The sequence below is a fragment of the Suricata suricatta genome, chromosome 6 (genome assembly GCF_006229205.1).
Source record: "Suricata suricatta isolate VVHF042 chromosome 6, meerkat_22Aug2017_6uvM2_HiC, whole genome shotgun sequence".
Taxonomy (NCBI): Eukaryota; Metazoa; Chordata; class Mammalia; order Carnivora; family Herpestidae; genus Suricata; species Suricata suricatta.
The window spans coordinates 110040188-110061928 of record NC_043705.1 but is presented as its reverse complement, the minus strand read 5'-3'; the positions used below and the strand labels follow the sequence as shown (position 1 = coordinate 110061928).

The 21741-nt window shown below is 37.8% G+C and overlaps 1 pseudogene; it reads left to right on the top strand.

The window, feature by feature from the left end:
• The first annotated feature begins 12189 nt into the window (after window positions 1-12189).
• On the top strand, window positions 12190-21741 carry LOC115294210 (annotated as a pseudogene).

Genomic DNA, 21741 nt, shown 5'->3' with positions numbered 1-21741 from the left:
AAGGCCAGCCGCTACACTCTAGAGAAATATAAAAGTCTCTTTTAAAAAATGTATTCTAGAAAGAGAAATCCAATATCTCCATTGGGCTTCCAAGTTCTTAAATATATCAATTATATTTGACAATGTTCTGCAGGTTAAGTAACTGGAGGAGAGATGTGAGTCTATGAATTTTCTTTTGGGAACAATTAAAGAAACAAAGGAGAGACTGTTCCTTTGACTCTATGTTAAATCAAGCTACATACAACATGAAATTATTTTATAATTCTATTTATAAGAGACTCTCGTATGAACTCTGGTTTAAGATCAAGAAATTAGGAACAAAATGATTAAGCAAAAGTCTATCTCTATGTGAAATATGGTAAAATAAAATAAAATTCTCCCCTACAGTAAGAAATTTTTAATGTGCCAAATCCAGGCAGGAGTAATGTTCTTCAACCTGCATCATCAACTGAAGAAATCACTTAGTTCAACAAGATAAATGCCTTTTTCATTATGAAATGTTGTCACACATAATTAGATATAACCCGATGGCACCAATTAACCTTAAAATATAGTTACAGGAGAACTTATTTAACATGTGCGTATTTCATCATTATTAACTTCATCTATTCAATGCATTACTCAATAAAATCACCAACAAGCAAATATCTTGCAGACTCTGTCTCAGGAAGCCTTAGAAGAAATGATGGCTTCCCCATTCACTACACACAAAACATCTTAAGGATTAAGACAATTGTAGTCAAAGGACTCTCCTCTTCCATTATGTGCAAAGATCCTCAAAGCCTTTTACCTCAAGAGATTATGCAGAAAATGTGCATACAGTTTCCCCAGAGGAAATTCAGTTTGGGTGATTAACTCCATGAGAAGATGAAGCACAAAGAAAGGGACAAGAATAACCAAGGAAGACAAGCTGAAGTTGTGCATTTTTTTTTTTTTTGAGAATTAAGATCCAGTTAGGTGTATTCATCCTCAAGACAGTGGTTACAGTTCAGAAAGACAACTTTCAAAGGAAATAACTGTGTCATAAGTAGAGAGCTTATGTACGCTTGATTTGCAAATAACCTATTATTTGATGGCATTGGTAAAGATACTTATTTTTTATCATAACCTGTGGAGAGAATAATTTTAAATCAAGCGTAAGACTTAAAAATAAATATGGCAATTTTTATGTCAAGCACGTATACATATTGTAAACATACATTTATATATGAATATATAAACTCATAAATATGTACAAGGACTGTCTTTTGCATTCTTCAATCAAAAATTTAATAAAGTATCAGAAATATTTATTTTTATTGTAAGCTTGAGAAAACTTCAGTCTCAAAAGATTGGTATGGGGATAAGACTTTAAGAAAGCCCATAACAGCAAGGGGTAAGTAGTCTAGCACTGCAAAAAGAAAAACTAGACAACTATTAAAAATGATGATATAGACATATTTGTTATCTGTGACATCTTTCTATTCTAAAAAAAAAAACAAGTACTAGAACAGCATGTATGGTTTGTTCCTGTTTTTGTAAAATTCTGTGTGTGTGTGTGTGTGTGTGTGTGTGTGTGTGTGTGTGTGTAGAAAGATGTCTCTGTCATATAGTGAGCATTGAATAAATATTTTGTTCAATGAGCAACTTTCATCTCAGGTTAATAAGACCTGGGGTGAATTTTAGTTTCATCTTTTTCTTTTTCAATATTGTTTATTTTTTCCAAATAAATAAACATATTTAGAAGTATGAAAACATTTTCATTATTTAAAGGAAAAAATAATAATAACAACATTACTCTCCTACATGTAATTCAGTACTGCAATATCCTTGAAATACCATTCATTTTGGATTTCAGTAGAATTCATTCTGCTATTCCAGGTCTTCTTTTGTTTGTCTTAAGAGCTTGGGTTTTTGTTTTGTTTTGTTTTGTTTTGTTTTTAGAGATAGAAGAATTTGGGTAAGGAAAATCCACTGAAGATAATGGTGTATATACGAACTACTATAAACCTAGGGAAAGAAAAATAAAAGATTACACCTTTCTGTGTGTTAATTCACTATTTCTCACACTTTTCTGCTTCAGCACCCTACGTGCAGAATGAAGAATCTTAAAGGTCCTCTCAATCTTGACATTTCTTTAAATCTCATGTTTGAACTTAAATATTATGAGAGTTTTGCATTGTATTCCATAAGATATCTGTCATTTAAATGCAAAAATGAGGTTTAAACATACACATACTAGGGTAAAACTGATGCTCCAAGAAGAAATTGGCCACATTTTCCCCATGGTTTGAGTGCCTGGTGGCCTGAGCCGGTGGAGTAAATAAATCATCCCAGTAGAGAAGAAAGTCCGCTTTGAAAGCACAGTGCTCATCATCAGTATCACGGACACCAGTAGCTCTTGAAAATGAAGCCCAGGGTGTCTCAGCACCTGATGGAAATCACACAGCAGGCAAGGAAAATGTGATAGAAGGTCATAGAATGCCTTCGATCATGGCTTCAAAAATACTGTTCATTTTACCAGTTCTCTTTAACATTAAAGGCCTAAGAAGAAGGTAATATTTTTAAAGGTCTGGTAGGGTAATATTTTTAAAGGTATGGGCTGGTGAGGTAAGTAAAACATAGTTACTATGAATTTGTTTCAGCACATCGAAAAGTTAGGGAGAAAGCTGAAACAGACTGTTTAATTCCAAAAGACCTTGTGTATGTAGTAATCTTATGGGTATTTTCACAATATTATGTCTTCTGTAATATTTTAAATGTTTACAGATGCTTACTAGAAAATGAATAAGCCCAGATTTCATAAATCACCCACAATATCAAGTTTAATTTTAAAATAAGGTGTTTTTTCTTTCTCTTCCAGGACAATAATACAAAATTTACAACATATATCTATCCTCCAGATAACATTATCCTTCAAAATATACGTTTTTTCCTCCCTTAAGAAAACTGCCCATACAGTCTTTGAAATTAAGAAAAGAAAAACTTTCAACAAAGCATGTAATAATTTCAAATCTACTCATGACTGATGTCAGTCTTTTTGTTCAGAAAATAAAAACATAAAAATCCAGTATATCTCAATAAGAGGGAAGCATGGAGTAATAAAGATACCAGTTAGAGAACATTAAATTAAAACCATGTGGAAAATTGGCAAGAAGGTCAGGACAACTAAATTACAATTTAAAAAATTAATCTTTTTAAAATTTTTAGTAACTAAGCAATCAAGAAAAATAAGTTCTATACTTCTACAAACTGGTTACTGCTCAAAAACTCTAGAATAACATATCTTTTTGCAAGAGAAGGTAGCTAGAGCTAAATGAAACTTCAAGAGGCTTCTTTTTCTTTTGCAATTATTCATTTTTGGGTTCAGTGAAATGTGTTAGATCACAAAGAATGATCTTATTTTTTCTTTTTCCCAAAAGAACATAGTGTTATAAAATTAAAATTATAGAAGAAAAAATAATCTACTTCCAGCAAAAAGAAACATTTAAAAAAGAACTACAAAGTAGTGTTTCACAGTAAAAAAAAAAAAAGCAACTCAATGTAATAAATTACTGTATCTGAATATCCTATTTTTGTACCAAATTTAAATTGTTGGAGCCTGAAAAAGTAAATGCCAATGCTTGATTCAAAGAGATATTTATCACATTCTCTAAACCGATGGGAAGAATACACAGACACAATAGGGATTACAAGTCTCTTTGATGAAGTCTCCCTGATTTGAACCTGTTTTTTCCTCTTTCATGGAACAAGAGATAATCTCCCTGAAATAAATATTTCCCCCTTTGAAAAATGATTCAAACACAAGATAGTTGGACAAAATAAGGTACTGAATACAGAAAGTGGGAAATAATAGATACATATAAACAGATAAAACACTAGATTATATCTCCCTATTTTTAAAAGAAAAAAGGTAATGAGCAGACAACCACTTGTAATTTACAAGCTGAAGTCTTCTTTTGACAGCCCATGGATCAATTAAATCCTCTTCAAATTAGTTTTGATGTGTTAATGTGCCAGTTCCCCATGTCCCCAAGTCTCCATGGACTATTACTGGGTTTTTATGCTGGCTTTCTACTGAATTGTTTCAAGTGTTTTGTTGCGTGTTAATACAAGGTCATTTAAAGCTGCATAAATACAGAGAAAAATACTCTAAAGCAGATTATTTCCCACTTTGCTTTATTTTCTCACGCTATCTTCTGTCTTCTGTTACCTATGGAAAGGTAGAAAACACTGGAATCTTGATCAGTTTTTCTTAGATCATTGTAATCTTTAGCAACATTTAGATTATCAAAATATAGCGGGTAGCTATCTCCCAATCTTCACAACCTGTTCAGAAACACCTCGATTCTCAAAACTGTTAACCTTAACCTGTCGCAGAGACTTAGCTCTAACATGGAGTGGCTAACAGGTAAAGAAAGAATATTTTAAATTTATGACTGGGTAATTCTTTTCACATATGATGGAATCCAAAACAATAGCTCAGTTTTATCTGACAGGGAATTACTGTCACGTTTGCCTCTCCAATGCTTCCTGTTGGGGGTGAGTGGTCTATTCTTCAGCACGACAAAGTCTGATTTCTGAATGGCTGGTAGTGTCAAAGGGCCATTAGTATGCTAAGCCTTTTAGTGGCATGGGATAGCTCCATCCTGCTTTCCTCAATTGTTGCAATTGGGCCACGTGACTAACTGATGATTTCAAGGCAAGCTTTGGAATCTTGATGTCTTCCAGAAATTAATATTCCTTCTTGTAATATAATCTATTGACTCTTCTTGCTCACTTCTTTAATGCCTGAAAAGAGGTACAGTCTTAGTGAAACTCCAGAGCAATGAGAAAAAAAGAAGGCTTGGCAAACTACATTGCTAGCTTCTCTCATAATTAAGTTTTAAGAGTTTAAAAAGACAAATCTTATCTGTTTGGGAAAACTGTTGACAACTTTTATCATGTTCTTCATTTTTAAAAACTACACAGAGCAGTGACAATTACACTTTGAAAACAAGTTTTCAAAACTTTTTTCTTTCTTTCTTTCTTTCTTTCTTTCTTTCTTTCTTTCTTTCTTTTCTTTCTTTCTTTCTTTCTGCATAGTGAGCTCTTTATTACCCAGCATTGATTTCTTCTGCATATCTTGAATATATCCTTTTTGTGCTTATTAACTACCAGCACCCATTATATTGAAAATGAAAGTGGACTAGATGATATCTGATTCTATACTGACTAGTTATGTTTTTTTAGTATGTCTTATTTTCATTTTACATTTAGCCTGCAAAGCAACAGGGAAGTTTATTGGAATAGAACATTTAGTTCCAAAGAAGATTCAAGAAGTAATACACTTTAGATTAGTCTGCCAGTGTGACCAGAGGAAGAGCTGGTGAGGGGTGACTGAATTACAAACCTATCAGTTACTCAGCCTTACAAGAATGAGATCTTTATAATGCATGTTATTTGGTGAGAGGGATATTCCATTAATACCAGTCACATACATATTCAAATGCAGAGAGAAAATGCCTATCAAAGTTTGATCCACAATGCTTTTTAGATTATTGACATTTATATTATCCACAAATTTGACTTTAGTTCTAATGAGTGAATAGCTGAAAACTGAGAATATCTTGTTACCTCTGGGACCTACTGTAGCAAAGTATTTCTTCTTCCCCTTTTTTTTCCTGGGCACACATCTAGACCGTACATCATTCCCTGCCTTCCTTGCAGTTAGGTATAGTTATGTGACTGAGTTTCAGCTGATAGGATGTATTTAGCTTTGTTGCCAGGCCTGACCCACAAAGGTCCTACATATGATCTTTTATGTTGTTTCTCCGTCTGCCAGCCTGACTCAGAACACGACGACTTTGAAAACTTACCGTCAAAAGGGCAGAGCCACAAGACAAAACTAGCCTCCATTCCAGAAACACTGCTAAAAGGAGAACAGCCTCCCAACCAGGAATATGTATTTGGGAATTTATGTGAGTGGGAGATAAACTTTGATTATTTTTGAGCCATTGCACATTTCATATTGGAAGCTGGATACAGCCAAAACTAACAATTGAAAATTTTTGACATTGGCTTAGTAGTTGAACATCACATAGTGAGGAAACTGATGCCAGGGGCTGGGCAAAGAATTACGGTACCTAGAAGCAAAACACATGGCCAAACTGTCTCCAGTGATAGCTTGAAAGAAGACATATAACCTCTGACACTTTAGCACCAGTGGAAGTGATGGGAAATTAACTGCAACTACCTTCAGCAATCACAAGAAAATGATGTGCTCAGAAAAGAATCACAGTTTGCAAATAGAAATGAAAGAGGTTAGAGTTCAGAAATTTAGTTCCTGGAAAAATTGCAAAAGTCAACTACTTCTCAACTCTTTGGAAAAGGAATGAACACTGAAGGAAAAAAAGTTTTGAGTGAAGAAAGGCTATAAAACAACTGCTATGTTCTAGTTTGCTCAGGATAGTCATGGTTTACATCTACTATTTCTGCCTAAACATTAATAGTATTACTATGACTCATTGTGAGGCAAAAATCAAATTATAGATGCGGCCTTCCTAGTCAAAGTCCAGGTGCCCTAAAGGTAGTTGGCCAGTTAAAATTATCTATTGCCCTTTCACAAACAACCCCCAATTTAGTAGATTAAAACATTACCATTTATCTGCTAACAATTCTGTAATTGGGAAATAATAATAATAATTGGGAAATAGCTCTGTGGAACATCTCATCTCTGCTTTGCAAGAAATCTGTAAGGGTCACTCAGTAGCTACATTTAACTGGAACACTATATACTACAAGAAGCAAGGAAGCAAAAAAATAAATGAGGCTTGAGAGTTGTGTCTAAAAAGGACCTTTAAGTGTGGCAACTGACACATGGAAGTGACTGAAAAGAACATAAATCAGAAATGTGCTGTGATTTTGAGGGAATTGAACTATTAACATAGTTACAAAATCAGGAGCAAGCAGTAAAAACTGGGCCGCTCCCAAGAAGGGCACATTTCAGGTATATCTATGCAGCACATTGGACAATGAAGTAGTTCCCAGAGGGCAGGGTCTAGGAACCATGGAGAACAATGGACAAAGGACTTTCTACTAGAGAGAAGAATCAGGATGTCATCAAGGTAAGGACTTCCATAACCTCTGCTCAACAAAACTTCAACGTTGCAAAGAGTGTTCGTTGACTGTTGTGTATCTCTAATCCTTCCCTGAATAGGAATGTTGATTGCAGTATCTGTCCCTATTCCACCATCGTAATTTGAGTGTATATAATGATGGCGGGGGGGGGGGGCAGAGGGACATAAAACTCATCTTTTTAGTTCATGTTGGTAGGCTACATGTTCGTACATCAATATCAACTTCATTGCGGTGCAATGTCTGCATGAAACTTTTCTTGTTTTGTTTTGTTTTCCTTGGGAAGGGAATGAGTGTCTTCTTTGTATAAGGAAAAAAGAGAAAAGAGATACTTAGTGATAAGAAGAGGAGACTGTGGCAGGGACTGTCACATGTTAACTGAAGTCCATTTCTTTTCCCTTCAAAGCATATAGACTACTTTTTCCAGAATTATTCTTGTAGTAAGTATGAGAATATGACTAAAATATGGCCATTGGAATGTGGATAGAAGTGATGTGTGCCACTTCCAAGTCCAATCAATTAAAAACTTTCCACATCATCAGTCTAGTATCTTTTCTCATCTACTTACTAAACGCAAAGTTCTCCAAGGTCCTTTAAGAGGGTATAGCCTGGGACCCTGGTCTGACTGGGAACTTTTTATTTTAGTGACATGTGAGAAATAAAACTCTTCTTTTGTTAAGCCACTAAAAATTTAGTGTTTATTTGTTGAAGCCATTAGCATGATCTTAACTAATATAAGGGAATTAAATGTACCAGAGATAAATGTTATCTGATCTACAAATAACTACAGAGTCAGTTTTATTTCTGACCAATAAACTCAATTGTGATCATCATCAAAAAAACATTTTAAAGTTCTTATTTTCTTTTATGGGTTTGGGAGTTGGGCAAAAGTTGGGATATCTACCTGGGTCACACAGTTTCCTTAGAATTTGTTTTTTTCCAAAGGGTGGGCATAGACAATCATACCTAGCCCACAGAGTTCTGAAACCTAGTGCAGTTGATTGATAGGAGTAGAGATCTAACCCAAGATGGGCCAATTTGATTCCTTGTACTGGGTACAAGTTGGTACTGAGAAACTACTCAGTAGGAACTGAACATAACTGAGTTATTTTAATTGTAGATGAACCGTAATGAATTCTATAAACTTCTGCCCATTAATGAGTCAAATATATGATGCCCAAGGTTTGTCCTTTTGAAAAAATTTCTTGAATGTTTACTTATTTTTGAGGGGGGGGGGTGCAGAGAGAGAGGGATACAGAGTCTGAAGCAGGCTCCAGGCTCCGAGATGTCAGCACAGAGACTGATGCAGAGCTTGAACCCACGAGCAGTGAGATCATGACCTGAGCTGAAGTCAGACTATTAACTGACTGAGCCACCCAGGTGGTCCCAAGATTTGTCTTAAAATACTAAAAAAAAAAAAAAAAAAGTTTAGGACATGTATGCATATGGGTTTTAATTTTAATTTTAATTTTTTTAATAAAGTTTATTTCTTTATTTTTTTGGGAGAGAGACAGCTGAGGAGGGGTGGAGAAAGAGAGAGAATCCCATGCAGGTTCCACACTGTCAGCACAGACCCCAACGCAGGGCTCAAATCCATGAACCAGGAGATCATGACCTGAACCAAAACCAAGAGTCAGAAGCTTAACAAACTGAGCCACCCAGGTGCCCCAGATTTCAATATTAAAAAGTATGAGAATAGTATAATAAACCCTTAAATACTCATTAACCAATTTCAATAATTATCAACATTTACACTCGCAGTTCTATGTGTGTGTATGCACATTGTATACATATACACAGAAATGTTTTAAAAGCTGTGTATCTCTCATATGGCTAAAAATCTAGATTCTGGGACGTGATGGACTGGGCTTCATATTTCGTTTTTGTCAGTATCTAGCATTAACCAGCTTGTTCAAGGTACTTTGTCATCTGTAAAGTACAATATTCATATGCAACACAAAGAGAACATTAGTACTTACATTGTGGGATGATTAAAGATTCAATGAATGGGGTGCCTGGGTGGCTCAGTCAGTTAAGTGTCCAACTCCTGGTTTCAGCTCAGGTCACATATGTCTGGCTCTTTGCTGTCAGTGCGGAGCCTGCTTGGGATTCTCTCTGTCCTTTCTTTCTGCCCCTCCCCTACTTACTCTCTCTCTCAAAATAAATTTAAAAAGATTCAGTGATTCATGTAAAGCACTTAGCACATTATTCAGCACTTAGTAGGTATGTAAGATTTACTCTTTAATTTTTAATAATGTCATAATAGAAATTTGTGTAGTATGCGGTAGTGGTGCAAAGGAAAGACTGACAGATAGATACCCTTGGTGGGTAGGGGCAGGAAGGACATTAAATTAAAGAAATGTTAAGCTGAGTCTTGAAGGTTGCATTGGACTTTTCTAAAAGGATGAAATAGTGTAAAGGGTATCCAAGAGAAAAAAAGTTACAGAATTTTGGATATAAACAAATATATCATGAATATTTGTAAATTTTTGGCTGCTTAGCATGTAAATCCTCTTTATATGTTTGGAAATTACTACCTTATGAATATTGATGAGAGGTGTAGACCACTGCTCACTAGGAAACCTAAAAATAACATATATCCTTTCTTAGCCCTGGGTGGCTAAGTCGGTTGAGTGTCTGACTTCAGCTCAGGTCATTGAGATCTCAAGGTCCGTGGGATTGAGCCCCACATCGGGTTCCGTGCTGACATCTCAGAGCCTGGAGCCTAATTCAGATTCTGTGTGTCTTTCTCTGCCCACTCATGCTCTCTCTCTTTCCGTCTCTCAAAAATGAATAAATGTTCAAAAAAATTTTTTTTAAAAAGCATGTGTATATCCAGACTCAGGCATTCAGATGCATTTGCCCTGGATTTTGAATAGGGAGCCATTGATACTGAGGGCCCAGGGCAGCAGAGAACCTATTATGGAGACAGGAGGCAGCAATGGCAGCAGTGATACCAGTTTTCATGGACAGAGTGGTCATGGTTCCAGTAGTTGAGTCTAGTGTCCAGTGACACACAAGGCAACTGTGGATCTATATTTAACACATCAGGTTTCCTTGGCATGCTTTAGCTTTGACCCTGCTTTCTGTCTAGCTTCCCATGTTACTGCCCCTTTTTAGTTGAACTCAATTCTTCAGACTTCCTATGATTCTATTTGCTACTCAATATTTTCATTTCAGACTTCCTTTTCTATAATCACAATTGGTTTTCTGTTGCTTATAACTAGGAATCCTGATAGATAAGAAAAGAGATCAGAGTAAAGTGTAGTATGTGATAGATATGGGGCTTGGAGTCATGCAATTTTAGGTAGGGTGGTATGCTGAATTTTCTCCACCTTCTCCTAGATTCCTTCCCTGGCTTACCTGCTCTGCCATTTCATAAGGAACAACATCTTCCAGGCTCTCTTGACTTCAGGCTGTTAGATGGGTTCAGTTAATGGGAGACAACTGGCAGATGGGAGGCCAGTTGGGAGAAATTTATCTGCCCCCCTCTCCAGCTTGAGGCATAATCTCTGGTACTTCTTCCATGATTCTATTCCCATTCTTATTGGATTGCTTCTCCCTCTCTGGTCCCAGCTCCAGCTCAGCATCCCTTGCTCCAGTTTCAGATCCTACTGGATTGCCCCCACTTTGGAGCTTTGAGAAAACCACTTATTTCCCATGGTGCTTAGCCCCAGGGGTGACAGCAGCTCCTGCTGACTCTGATATCTGAGTTGCCTTATAATCTCCCTTGTTTGGCTCTTCAGCAATTCTATCACCTGTGTAAACAATTCCCTGAATTAAATTTCCTATGTTTGGAATGGTAGTTTCTGTTTTCCTGGCAGAACATTGACTGATATGTATGTCAGGGAAAACCTTCATTGAAAAGGTGACATTTGATCAAAGACCTATGAAAGGAAGGAGTTAGCCATGTTGATATGGATGGGGGGCGGGGGATGCATTGCAAGGGGAGGGAACCATCAATGCGAAGGCCCTAAGGTGAGAAAATGCCTGGCATGCTAAAGAAACCAGAGTGTGGAAGGAAAGAATAGCAGATAAGGTAAGGGAGGTAGTAGCACCATATCATCTCTAATGTGAGGACCCATTCGAGGGTTCTGAGCAAGGGCATGACATGAATTGCCTTATATTTAAAAAGAATCATTGTAGGGGTGCCTGGGTGGCTCACTTGGTTGAGTGTCCGACTTCAGCTCAGGTCATAATCTTGCAGTTGTGGGTTCAAACCCTGTTTTGGGCTCTTTGCTGACATCTTGGAACTTGGATGGAGCCTGTTTTGGATTCTCTGTCTGCCTCTCTCTCTGCCTCTCCCCTGCTCACACTTTGTCTCTCTCTCTCTCTCTCAAAAATAAATAAATGGTAAAAAAATATTTTTAATAAAAAATAAAAATAAAAAGGACCATTGTGGCAGCTGTGTTGAGAATACAGTATAGGGGACAAAGACAAAAGAAGGAAGATGTATTAAAAGAGGCTAACAGCATTCTAGGCAAGAGATATTGGTAGCTTGGCCTTGCAATAGAGGTTATAAGAAGTGGTCATATTATAGTTATACTTTGAATATAGAGTCAAAGGAATTTATTGGGGTGAGAGAGAAAGAGAAAAGTTAAGGAAGACTCCAGTGATGCTGTGAATCTCTAATTAGGGATATACAAAGTAGTTAAGAGTCTGAAAACGGTAGTGAGGAGTTACCTGCATGTTTTCCTCTAATATCTACACAATTTTTTTCCCCTTATGTCCATCTGGACATCATTCAGTGCTAATGGCTGGAAGTCACTAAAGAACTTTCTGGTAGCTGCTTTTAGGTCTTTGACTGTTGTCGAATCCTATGTATAAGGACTTTGTGTGCCCACTCTGTAGTATGGAATTGTTTTCAGAAATATCTCAGGAACTAGCTTTCCTGAGAGAAAGGGGAATCTAAAGCTTTTTAGCTTCAACAACTGAAATGATAAAGTTAAGATGGAGAAGGCTGTGGATTGAACAGATTTTAGGGAGATCAGAAATTCATTTTCAGACATGTTACATTTGCGATATCTATTAAATATCCAAGTGAGGAAAGTAAGTAAATAAGTGGAAATACCCTCTTTTACTATACCCATAAACATGGGCGGTGTCTGCACCAAGACCGTGAAGAAAGCGGCCCGGGTCATCACTGAGAAGTACTACATGTGCCTTGGCAACGGCTTCCACACTAACAAGCGCGTGTGCAAGGAGATCACCATTATTCCCAGCAAGATAGCAGGCTATGTCACACATCTGATGAAGCGGATTCAGAGAGGCCCGGTGAGAGGCATCTCCGTCAAGCTACAGGAGGAGGAGATAGAAAGGAGGGATAGTTAAGTAGCCGAGGTCTCAGCCCTGGATCAGGAGATCATTGAAGTAGATCCTGACACTAAGGAAATGTTGAAACTCTTGGACTTTGGCAGTCTGTCCAACCTGCAGGTCACTCGGTGTACAGTTGGGATGAATTTCAAAACACCACATGGAGCCGATTGAATCTTTCTGCGGTGCTGTAATGTCTTCAATAAACCTTGGACAATAAAAAAAGTGGAAATACAAGTCTTCAATTCATGAGAAAACACTGAGCTAGAGATAAAGGTTTGATTGCTGTTGGTAAATAGATGACAGTTAAAAGCCATGAGACTGAGGTCAAGCATCTGACTCTTGATTTCAGCTCTGGTCATGATCTTGCTGTGGTGAAATCAAGCCCCATGTCAGGCTCAGCGTGGAGTGAGAGAGAGCTTGCTTGGGATTCTCTCTCTCTCTCCCTCCCTCTCTGCCTCTCCACTTCTTGTGCATGTTCTTTCTCTCTCAAAGTAAATAAATAAACTTAAAAGTCATGAGACTGAAAGAAGTTGTGAAGGGAGATGAAAAGAAGACTGAGGGTTGAGTCTTGGGACACTCCAACATTAACAAGTTTGAGAAAGAAGGAGGAACCAGAACTGGAGTTTGAGAAGGGGCATAGAAATGAAGTAGGAGGAAAACCAGGACAGTGTGGTATTCCTGAAAAACCAAGGGAACTGAGTGTATTAAGCACTGAGTAATCAATTGTGTCAAATGATAGGTCAAATAACATGAAGTCTGAGAATTGATCACTGGCTCTAGCAACATGAACATTGGTGACCTTGAAAGAGCAGTTTCAGTGGAGTGGTGGGAAAGAAAGCATGCCCGTGTGGGTTAAAGAAAAGAATGGGAAATTTGGAGACAGTGTATATAGACAACTCTTCTTTGTTGCTGCAAAGAAACGGGGCAGTAGTTGGAGTGATAAATTGAGTTAAGACATGTTTTATTTTTTTAATGAGATAAATGGGGGTACCTGGTTGACTCAGAAGAGCCCACTTTGGGTATAGAGATTACTAAAACAAACAAATAAACAAACAAAAAAAACTTTAACAAAGAATAAAATAAAATGGGAGAAAGGACAGCATGCTTATAAACTGAGAAGAATGTTTCAAGAAATGGCAAAATGTTTATTGAATAGAAGAGAAGGAGCAGAATTATTGGAACAATGTTCTCAAGTAGATGGTTCTACATTAATGGGACCTGGGACATAGGAGGAAGGATTTACTTTATATAAGGGGATGAATAGTTAGTCTGTGGTAATGGGGGGAAGGGGGAGTAACGTAAGTGCAGTTGCTGGTAAGTGATATGATGGTGGCTGTCCAAAGGAATCTTCTTCTGGCTATTTCAATGTTCTCAGTGAAGTAGGAAATTTATCAGCAAGAAGTCAGGATGGGGGTGCCTGAATGGCTTACTTGGTAGAGCATGGGACTCTTGATCCTGGGGCTTTGAGTTTGAGTCCCATGTTGCGCATAGAGATTATTTTTTTAAAAACAAAAAATAAAACTAAAAAGAAAAGGGGCTTCTAGGTGGCTCAGTTGGTTGGGCAACTGATTCTTGATTTGGGCTTAGGTCATGATCCCAGGGTTGAGGCATTCAGCCCTGCCTCAGGCTCTGAACTGAGCATGAAGCCTGTTTGAGATTCTCTCTCTATCTCTCTCTCATAAAAAAGAAAAAGTCTCTAAAAAATATATTTTAAAAATGAGGATAGGAGAAGAGGTAACAGAGGTTTGGGAGAGAGAAGGTGTGAAAGAATCATTTACTAAAATGAAAGAATGAACAAGGTTAGGAATGTATGAATATAGAATATAGGAAAGTTTAATATGATTGTCAAATAGTGTGAAGGGTCAGTTTGAGGTCTGTGGCCAAGTGAGAGAAATTAGTATGGTTTGGTGCTGTTCCCCAGTCATGTTCAGCTGCATGGCTGTGGGTGCAGGATAGAAAGAGAGTAGGACTTAATTTAGGTGGCAGTTTTGCTGAGTACCAAAAACTGAGAGAGGGGCAAGGGAGTTGTGAGTATAAGCAAGAAAATGAACATGATAATTGGCCAGAGAGTTTAATCTGGATAAGGGGGGAGAGCCTTCATCGAGGGAGTGAAGAATGGGGACATGGTGGTGGAATCAGTGGATTGGCAGGTCTTAGGAATCAAAGGATGGTTGGAGTACTCAGTCTCCTTCCACCTCATTATTTGCTCATCATAGAGATCTTGACTTGAGTCTTCACAGTATAGTGAGGTAGCAAAAGGATAGAAGTAATAAAGAGAAGGAGGAGGAAAGGAAGTACAACTGCTCTCCATGCTTAAGGAGATTTCTCGGAAGTTGTCACATGATACTTTTTTCTTACATTTCGTTGACCAGAACTTGTTACATGGCTATTCCTAGCAATGCAAAGGCTGAAAAATAAAGTCTTTATTCTAAAGATCAGTAAATAATGGCTTCTAGTATTAAGAATAAAGGGGAGAAAATAGATTAGGCAACTGTTATATTTCTTTGCTCCTAAAACATGCATTTCCCCACATTTTGCCTCTCTGAAATCAGTATATATAATACAGTTGGTAGTGTGTCATGGTTTAATTGCTCCGTTTTTCTGTAGTTAGTAGTGTGGAAAATAATGATGCATTTCACAGGTGATAGCATCATGTCCTAGAAGAAAGATGGTAGTATTTTGCCAAGACAGACAATACTGGATTGGAAGAACAGATATGCTTTGGATAAGAGTAAGGGAAGGAATATAATTAGTTTGGTTTTCTTTACATGTTAAGTATGAGAATGACCTATAAACAGCTGAACATTTAGGATAGGAACTCCAGACTGATGGGGCATGTGATCAAATTTATGTGGGAAAATAAGTTTTTAGGAATTTTGATTGTCTGTACTCTTTGTTTTTCAAAAATAATTTCAAGTGGCAGTTCTTCACTCTAGGTAGAAATTATTTCATTTGTTGCCAAAGCCTCAGCAGACGTGCCAGATGTCATGATAATTTTCTAAGAAGATAAGGTATTAATTCAAGGTTTTCAATTAAATTAGCATTGAAAAATAAGATGTGATTTAAAATATTAGTTTGTAGCCAGTAAGTGATGGTGGAATTTTTTTCATGTCTATAGAGATTGCATGTGAAACCTCTGATAGAAATGTCTGGTTTTAATTTATTTTCTTCTGGATGCTTTATTGAAGACCCATGTGCAAGGGGAAAAAATTAAAACCAGACAACTTCAGATCCACTGTAAATTTCACATGCCATCAGAAAGTCTAAACTAAATGTTTCTTTTGGCCACCATGCTTGAAAGGCAAGCAAAAAATAAAATCAGTTCACATTTTTAATACTTCTATATGAAATAATAAAATGCTATTTAGACCTAGACAACTATTAATCTTAGTGGTAGAATCTATAGTTTGGGCGCAATTGCAAATAAAATAAAATAAAATAAAATAAAATAAAATAAAATAAATGCACACAGCAGATTATTTCTGTTTCATTTCAGGCCTATATCCTGTATTTGAAATGTGAGAAATAAGGAAATGAAAGGGGTTATTAAACTCTTTTTTTAATGCAAGCTAAGTAAAAGGTAGTTTTATGGTTTCAGGTCTCTTGCCAGCAACACAGGGCCTCTACCCCTAACATCCCACCACCGTTGTCAGAAAATGGCATTTGATCAAAGATGAACTATTAGAAACCAATAAGATTTGTGAGAGATCACACTAAAAATAATTTGTACAATCTTTGTCTAAGCAAAAATAACAAAAAGAAAAGGTACCTCCCCATTTTCCACATTTTTACAGTTCCAGTTAGCTTTATTCATTCATTCATTCATTCATTCATTCATTCACTAATTCATTCATTCTATACCTTCTTTGGGGCATATTATGTGTCAAGTCCTAAGTTATGTACTGGGAAAATGATCAGTAAAAACATACATGATCCTTGTCCACAGAGAACTTGCTTTACATTCTTGAGAAAGAGATTATTACACTGCATTAATACGGTAGCGTGGGAGGAGGTGCCTGGGGGGCTCAGTCAGTTGAGCAACTCACTCTTGGTTTCAGCTCAGGCCATGATCTCACGGTTTCTGAGTCTGAGCCCTGCCTTGGGTGTTCTCTCTCTCACGCTCTTCGTCTCTCTTTCTCTCTCTGCCCATCCTGCTTGCTCTCGCTCTCTCTCTTCCTTTCTCTCTCTCAAAATAAATAAATAAACAAAATACTTTTAAAAAACACCAACAAAAAAATACGGTAATATGAGAGGTCCTCTGAAGGACAAAGATATGGCGCTAGGTGGGTTTACAAGGTGAGGAGTTGAAGTGGTCAGGGAAGTCAGAGAAGCACTCCTTGTGTCAGAGGATCAATAAAGATGTTTTCAGCTGCAGGATACCTACCAGGTGAAGGTTTAAACAGTTAAAACACTTATTTCATACAACAAGAAGTAGGAGGTATTTTGATCAAGGTTGATTCAGAAGCTCTGTAATGCCATTAAAACCCTAGTCTCTTTCCCTCTCCCCGCTATTCATTCCATCCTTTCTTGGTGGGTAGATTTTTGTGCTTGTTTCCTAATGCTGATCCATGACTCTAGGCATTATGTCCTCCTACGATTGCATCCAGAGGCAGGAAAAGAAGCATTTCTCTTTGCATGTCTATTTTCAGAAACATTTTTTCCCACAAGGAATTTCAGATCCCCTTGGCCTTGAGCATGTCCATGTGTTAGCTGAAAGAGCTGATGGGAAAGCAGCTATCCTACATTTTTACATTATTTTAGTCTCTATGGTAAGAGTCAGGCTTTGTCAGCAAGGAAGGAAAAGGTGGGAAATGTCAATAAGATACCTATAGTTTCTACCACAGGGAGTGATTCTCTAGCTATGATCTGAACAAAGAGAATGACTAGAGAATAGGAAAGGAAGAACACTCCAGTAGGCAATAATCTGCAAAAGGCTCTGCAGCAGGACAGAAAGCCAGTGGTCTAGAGCTGAAGGTAGAGGAGAGACCATGTGGAGCCTGTCAGATCAGGGTAAGGGGTTTTATTCTGAGGGAAATGGTAAGCCATTGGAATGGATTCCTACAGGTGACATGATCATGTGTTCATTTCCAAAGTGGAGCATAAATTGGAGGCCAGAATGATTGTGGTAATCCAGTAGGGACCAGTGCAGATCTCCAGGTAGAAATAAGATGAAAAATTATACAGTTTGCTGGGGCTCCTGGGTGGCTCAGTTGGTTAAGCATCCAACTTCAGCTCAGGTCATGATCTCAAAGTTCATGCATCCAAGCCGCGTGTAGGGCTCTGTGCTGACAGCTCAGAGTCTGGAGCCTGCTTCAGATTCTGTGTCTCCCTCTCTCTCTGCCCCTTCCCTTCTTGCACTCTTATTCTCTCTCTCTCTTTCAAAAATAAATATTAAATAAATTACACAGTTTACTACTTCTGTAAGTTAAGAAAAATCATTTCATTTGATCAGTATTTATTACAGAATTAGAACAATTGTTCCTGGAAGCATTGCTGTGACAATAAAGTTAAGTTTATGTTCATAGCTGGAGAGATTGGCCTTATTTACTGGGGGATTTTTCTGCCTTGTAATTCATATTTACCAAAGAAAGTTAATAAAATACTAAACTTACAAAATGTGCTGAGGAGGAAAAATAAAGCAAGGAAGATATAGGGGCTCATGTTGAAATTTTAGATAAAGTAGTCAGGAAGAACCTGACTGAGGAGGTAATATGTCAGCAAAGACCTAAAGGAGGTGAGAGACAGAGACAGACAGACAGACAGACAGATATACACCTGGGGGAGAGACAGAGATGGAGACAGAGGAGTATTCCAGACACAGGGGAAAGCAAGCACGAAGGCCTTGAGATAGGAGAGGGCCTGGCGTGCTGCAGGGATATCAGAGATTCCAGTGTCTAGAATGCAGTGAATAAAGGGATGGAGGTCAGAGAGGTAGGTAGGTCAGAGTGCCTATGTACAGGCCTTTATGTGTTATAATAATAAGATCTTTGGAATTAACTCAGAATGAGATAGAAAGTCCCTCTGGGGTTCTAAACAAAGGAATGGCTTGGCCTGACTTTTGTTTCAATAGCTCTGAGAGCTACTTGGAGGCTATTAGAAGCCTATTGTAAGGGGGGGTCTTGGTGGCTCAGTCGGTTGAGTGACCAGCTTTAGCTCAGGTCATGATCTCACAGTTCGTGGGTTCGAGCCCCACATCAGGCTCTGAGCTGACAGCTAGCTCACAGCTCACAGCCTGGAGCCTGCTTCAGATTTTGTGTCTCCTTCTATCTCTGACCCTCCCCTGCCCATACTGTCTCTCTCTGTCTCTCAAAATTAAATAAACATAAAAAAAAAAGAAGCCTATTGCAAGAATCCACGTGACAGGTGACGGTGGCCCGGATCAGAGTGGTAATAGGAGAGGTAGGGAAAATACTCGCATTCGGAACACTTTTTTAAAAGCTTTATTTATTGGGGCTTCTGGGTGGCTCTGTTGGTTAAGTGTCTGACTTCGGTGCAGGTTATGATCTCACAGCTTGTGGGTTCAAGCACCACGTTGGGCTCTGTGCTGACAGCTAGCTAAGAGCCTGGATCCTGCTTCGGATTCTGTGTCTCCCTCTCTCTCTGCCCCTCCCTTGCTCGTGCTTTCTCTCTCTCTCAAAAATAAATAAATAAACATTTTAAAAAAATGTTTCCAACACGCTCTTCCAACCAAGTTAGCTAGGCACCCCTGGACACATTTTAAAAATTGGAAGTGGAAGGCAAAAAAAGAATTAAGAAATACTCCAATGGGCACAGGCCTGTCTCAGTTGGTAGCACATTTGACTTAAAAAAATTTTTTTTTAATTTTTATTTTACTTAATTTTTTTTTTATTTTTGAGAGACAGAGAGAGACAGTGTGAACAGGGGAGGGTCAGAGAGAGGAGATACAGAATCTGAAGCAGGCTCTAGGCTCTGAGCTACCTGTCAGCACAGAGCCCAAAGCGGGGCTCAAACCCACAAACTGTGAGATCATGACCTGAGCCAAAGCCGGATGCTTAACGGACCGAGCCACCCACGTGCCCAGAACATGTCACTCTTGATCTTGGGTTGTGAGTTCAAGTCCCACGTTGGGTATAGAGCTTACTTTAAAACAAATAAATAAATAAATAGGATTGTGACTTAAAAAAAATTACTTCAAGATTACCATATGATTCAACAATTCCATTTCTAAGCATATATCTGAGGTAAATGAAATCAGTATCTTTGAGAGGTATCTGCACCCTCATGTTCATGGCAGGATTATTTCTAACAGCCAACACATGGAAACAACCGAAGTGTCCATTGGCAAATGAAGAGATAAAGAAAATGTGGTGTACACACACACACACACACACACACACACACACACACACTGAAATATTATTCAGATGGTAAGAAGTTGGATATCCTGCCATTTGTGACAAAATGGATGAAACTGAAGGACATTATGCTAAATGGAATAAGTCAGACAGAGAAAGACAAAGGCTGAATTTTAACTTACATGTGGAATGTAAAAAACTGAACTCTTAGAGAAGATAGGTGATTTCCAGGGTGAGGTGGGGGTGTTAGAGGTGGAGAAATGTTGGGGGAGAGATGTGTAAAACTAATCAAAGAGTATAAATTTCCAGTTATAATATAAAGAAGTTCCAGGGATTTATGTACAGCATGGTGACTAGGGTTAAAATACTGCAGCATTATATACTTGAAATTTGCTGAGAGTAGGTAGATCATAAAAATTCTCACCACACGTACATGCGCACAATGGTAACTATGTGAAGTGGTGGATGTATTAACTAACCTCATTGTGAAAACCATTTTGCAGTATGGGCATATAGCAAACCATCATGTTTTACACTTTCAACTTAAAAATATTATATGTCAGTTAAATCTCAATAGAGCTGGAGGAAAAAAATTTGCCCCAAGTATATTATGAACATCCAAGTCTGGCATATTAGTAGTATGGGATCAATTTTTAGGAACACCTGTTAAAGCCTCTCACAATTAATGTTCCTCAGAATATCACTTGGGAAATGAGGTTAAAGATACTCAGTGAATTAAAAGCTATGCCATACTACTGAGGAGTCAGATAAGGTTAAATAATGAGTACTAACTAGAGGTAGAACAAGAGTCTGAGATTGCTATTTTGTTTAGTAATGATGAGCTGCTTAGGAGGATTTTAGTCACCATGAATGAAATGCAAGCAAAAAATAAAGGCATTTTTAGTACTTCTCTTGAAATATTAAACTTGTATTTAGACCTGGACATTTTGTTAAGTTTAGTGGTAGACTCTTTAACTTAAGTGAAATTGTGAATAAATAAATAAATAAATGCACATAGCAAGTTATTTCTGTTCCATCCTTCGTCCTATATATTATATGTGAGGTTAGCAAGGACTTCAGGTACGGGCCGCAGAGGGAATACAGCAGAAGATCAGGAATCAGATGTTCTACAGGAGTGTACTGTTGGCAATGCTGGTTTTGGATCAAAGGCTGTGTAGAAAGGAAAACAGACCAGTGAAGTCTTCTTTTGAGATTCCAAATTCACAGAAGGGACTAGAATAGGTGGTAGTGGAGAGTTTGAGTTTTGGTCAATGGGACTAGGAACAGGGCTACAATAAATTGCCCTGATGAACATTGGGACAGATAATAAGTTACTCCGTAAAAAAGAAAACATGTTTATTAAAACGTAATCCAACATCAAATCCACCCAAGGTCTTAAAATTCCCTTTGAAATAGAGAACACAGAAATAGTATGGCCAAATTGATTTTTTGATAAAGGTACAAAAACAATTCTAAAAAAATTTTTTTAATGTTTATTTATTTTTGAGAGAGCATGAGCAGGGGAGGGACAGAGAGAGAAGGAGACATAGAATACAAAGCAGGCTCCAGGCTCTGAGCTGCTGGCACAGAGCCCTACATGGGGCTTGAACCCACCAACCATGAGATCATGACCTGAGCCAAAGTCAGACACTCAACCGATTGAGCCACTCAGGTGCCCAGGTACAAAAACAATTCAATGGAAGAGAGATAGTCTTTTTAATAAAGGTGCTGGAGCAATTGGATATTCATAGGTAAAAAACTGAAACTTGACCTAAACCTCATACCTTATTAACTAAATACGTAACTCAAAAAAGGCCATAGACTAAACCATAAAAGGTAAAACTAAAAAGCCTTTAGAAAAAAACATAAGAGAAAACGTTTAGGACATAGACTTGGTGAACAGTACTTAGACATGACACCAAAAGCACAATCCATGAATTGAAAAAACGACTAATCTGGGGCACCTGGGTGGCTCAGTCGGTTAAGCGTCCGGCTTTGGCTCAGGTCATGGTCT